General features: G+C 35.5%; 1 long non-coding RNA gene across 2 annotated transcripts in view; it reads right to left on the minus strand.

Moving 5' to 3' along the window:
* LOC128248123 (uncharacterized) overlaps positions 1-4102 on the minus strand; it is a 68083-nt gene that overhangs the window by 6227 nt on the left and 57754 nt on the right. For both annotated transcript variants that reach the window (XR_008264398.1, XR_008264397.1), the window contains exon 2: positions 2017-2218. This is a non-coding gene — a long non-coding RNA (uncharacterized LOC128248123). The remainder of the gene's footprint in view (positions 1-2016; positions 2219-4102) is intronic.

The raw sequence follows: 4102 nt of genomic DNA on the forward strand, positions 1-4102 counted from the left end.
TATCTTTTTTAAGTCTGTCTCTTATTCTATTGGTTTCTTTTGCTGAAACACTTAAAAATATAAAAACAGGAAAATATCACTTTCCAAGAAGAAGAAGAAGAAGAAGAAGAAGAAGAAGAAGAAGAAGATGATGATGATGATGATAACTGGTGGTGGTGGTGGTGGTGGTGGTTGATGTTGTTGTCTAGCCCCCAGGTCAGCGTTTATCAAGTTGACTTATCATCAAATATGATCTAGGAGTGTCCAGCTTAGTATTTTTTATCTCCAGATATGTAATCTAACTTGGGCTACATTATCCAATGTGTTGTTTTCTTTATTAAAACAGTAGGGTGTGATATGAAAAAGATCTGGCTGCTATTTCTAGTAGGCCAAGCAACCATACAGCAGTGTCCCTGTTTACTTGTTGACAATGATAATGGTAACAGTGATGATGATGGTAGCTATGACAATGAAGAGATCACAGCTTTCATTGTGTCAGTTGTTATTTGGTCCAGATGCCCATACTCTAGGTTACCACATTCCAAATATGTGTTGTCTCAGATAGCAGACCAAGGGCATTCATGACATGACCATCTTGTCAGGGACTGATATACATTGATCAGTCTATAAGGGACTGATATACATTAATCAATCCATAGGGGACTGATATACATTAACCAATTATCTAAATTTGTAGGGTGTGATACAGGAATTAAACCCATGATCTTGTGATTGTCATTGCAACACCCTAACCACTGGCCACACACCTTCTAAGCTATACCCTAGTGTCTTAAAAAAACAGGAACAAGACATTGAATTAAGGCCATGGCTGGAACATTTTTGATTACAGATCTGCTAGATCAGGGCTAACTTGGGGATGCAAAAATGACAGCCCTTTTAGAATCTCCAGCCTCTCTATTGCTTTGCTCTCTCTCTCTCTCTCTTACACACACACATAAACACACATACATAGACACATACACATGCATGCATACATACACACACATGCACCCACACCCACACACCCACACATAGACACACACACACACAATGTATACTCACACACATACTCATACAGGAGCCAACAAAAGAAATTCTATGTGGTAGTCTGACCTGCTAGAAATAGCAGCCATATTTTCTACAAATCATAAACCTTTTTTGCTTTTGTTTTTTGCTTTTTTTTGTTTTAAATGGAAGGACACTTTAGATAAGATAGTCCCAGATAAATTACACAACCTGAAAGAAAGATGGAACAACTATGGCTGGAATGTATTAGATCATAAGTTTGCTCATTCAGAACTCAAACCAGAATTGAACCACAACAAAACACACACACACACAATTTACTTGTAAGCTTTTGTAAATAACAGCCAGTCATGCATACACTGCATTCAATAAAATCCTGCATAGAATACATTTTAGGTTTTAAATAAATAAAATTTTATATTACTGTTTGTCTAGAAAGGCAAAAATGCATCCATTGTTGTTTTAGCATTGCGCATTACCACCACCACCTACCACCACCACAACAGAAACCACCAATACTGCCACTGTCACTGCTAACATTACCATCACCATCACCACCACCACCACTATCATTACTGCTACCATTACTACTACAACAACAACACCAACAACTACCACTACAATACCATCACCACCAACAATAACAAGCTCAAAACTGCTGCCACTAACCTGACCCATTGAAAAATTTTTGAATAAATCCTTCCTTTATTTTCCAGGGACAGAATTACATTTTCAAGGACAATAGACTCCTTGTGATTCTACAGATAACTTTAGATAACAACTGTTTATATTCTCACTGCTAAAAGCGATATCTCCTACCCCAGCCCCCATTGGACAAGAAGAGGCAAGTAAGCCTCCTGTGAAACAACCTCTGCCCCATGAGCCGGAGATTTAAATCCCCTTTGCCATTTCATCGACCACTTAGCAACTGACAACAACTGCTAATATTGATTTCTGACTTAGGGACAAGGCCATACATTTTTGAAAGAAAGAGTTGTCATTGATAGTTACCATTGTTGTCAATGTCATTGTTATTGTCGTTGTTATATCATCATCATCATCATCATCTTCATCTTCATTCAATTTGCTTTATTTCGAAGACAGCCACACGCCTTCACTACCCATTGTAGCTTTTATTTATAATCAATTATTTTCCTGTAGTTGGGTGAATAGCCTTTGGCTGTCAGCAGGATTTTCAATCCTCAGGTGGAATCTGAACACAGAATGCAAAACAAAATAAGCCAGAACAGTTGTTGTAATTCAACTGCTCTAGACAGGTTCTTTATACTAAAAGGATGAAAGGCAAATATTAATCTCAGAAGGATTTGAACAAGTTTCAAGCACAAAGACATAAAACAAATACCACAAGGTGTTTTATCTGATATTTAACAACTCTGCTAGTTGACTAATTTTGTTGGGTACAGATAATTAACCCTTTAACATTCAAACTGGCCATATCAGGCCCAAATATTCTACTTATCTTATATTGAAACTGAGATGATATAAGGCCTCTCACAACTACCGTGCAAAGTCATTCTAAAGCAAACAAATGTATCATCGAAATCTAAAAGCTACAAGATAGTGTATGATTAATTTCAAAAAAATGTGAATAAATTAGCATTATATTTGACAGATTAATCAGAATTCTAAAGGGTTAAATATGTTAAAGGATGAATCATCCAAGAAAATAACATTCTTCATCTGCTCTAGGGACCAATTCTGTAGGTTTTTACTCCACTCTAAATGCTTTGCAATGTTTGTTTTTGAAAGTAATGGTTTTCTGATTGCAGACTTCCCGTGAAATCCACCTTTGTGCAGCTCCCAGCAAACACTTTTTGTGGAAACTGGGTTTTCAAGGTAGTCATTAAGCTCTGCAGTAATTTTGGGAGCTGTATTTTTGTGATCCTTTCTGACAATTCGCGTAAGAGTCCAACGGTCCCTGTCTGAAAGTTTTGGTTTTCTTCCAGACTTTTGTTTTGACAAGGAGGTTTTTCCCTCTTTCTCAAAGGTTGTCATTACTTTTGAGACATTTTGGCTGTTTTCATTATGCTACCATCTGCCATACAAACACCAACAATTTGACCTCTTTGAAAGTCTGATAGATCTGTCATTTTAATGAATTTTAATTACCTTTTCTTGATGATATCTGAAAGGAAACACCAATTTTAGCAAAACATATTAAGCAACACTAATAATAAATAAAAAGACATAAAAATAAACAATCTTTTGATCAAAATTATGATGCTGTGATGCTAGGTGTTTCCTTTATTTTGTCCAACCCCTGTGAGCCTGGTGTAGCCATCTGGTTTCACCAGTCCTCAGTCAAATCGACCAACCCATGCTAGCATGGAAAGCGGATGTTAAACGACGATGATGATGATGATGATATATATAAGTAGAAGTAAAAGGAGTTAATAAGTCTAAACAGATAGCCATAAAGCAGTGTTAAATGAATTTGGTTAGGAATATCCAACAATCAGATAACAATAAATGCAAGTAAAATAAACTTCCAAGGCAATTCTTCATGTCTGACAAGTAAATCCAGATATCATTTAAGAGAATTTCAAGAAATTCACTAAATGAGAAGACATTTCATTTTATCTATTTCTTATCTGATTTCTTGACACCCATTGACAGCCATTGAAGGTTTGATGGTTCAAATTGTTAAGAGCCTGCATTTTGGCAATTAACTCTAGGACTGTACTGTTATCTTTTTAATTTACACAAAACTTTAGCCTACTATTTTGTAGCAATCCTTTATGAAGTAAAACTAAATAAACCAGTGACATTTTCCCATAAACTCCCATTGACGTAAATATGACCTTTGCATTTCTCTTCAATACTATGCTGAAACTTTTTCCCGTTTTTAACTTTCTATCTAAATGATTGCAAAATCTATTCAATAAAACATAGCTTTGCCCTTTCTCTTATAAAATCCACTCAATAGTGATAATTTTTTTCTTTTAGCTTCGTAAATGATTACAGTGAAATAGTATGTTAAAATGTGTGTAAATTGAAAGGAAAACAAGAGACATAGAGACGCCAAATGCAATTATCTGTCTGTATGTTATGTATGTATGTATGTATGTATGTATGT

Source organism: Octopus bimaculoides, chromosome 6, assembly GCF_001194135.2.
Source record: "Octopus bimaculoides isolate UCB-OBI-ISO-001 chromosome 6, ASM119413v2, whole genome shotgun sequence".
Lineage (NCBI taxonomy): Eukaryota > Metazoa > Mollusca > Cephalopoda > Octopoda > Octopodidae > Octopus > Octopus bimaculoides.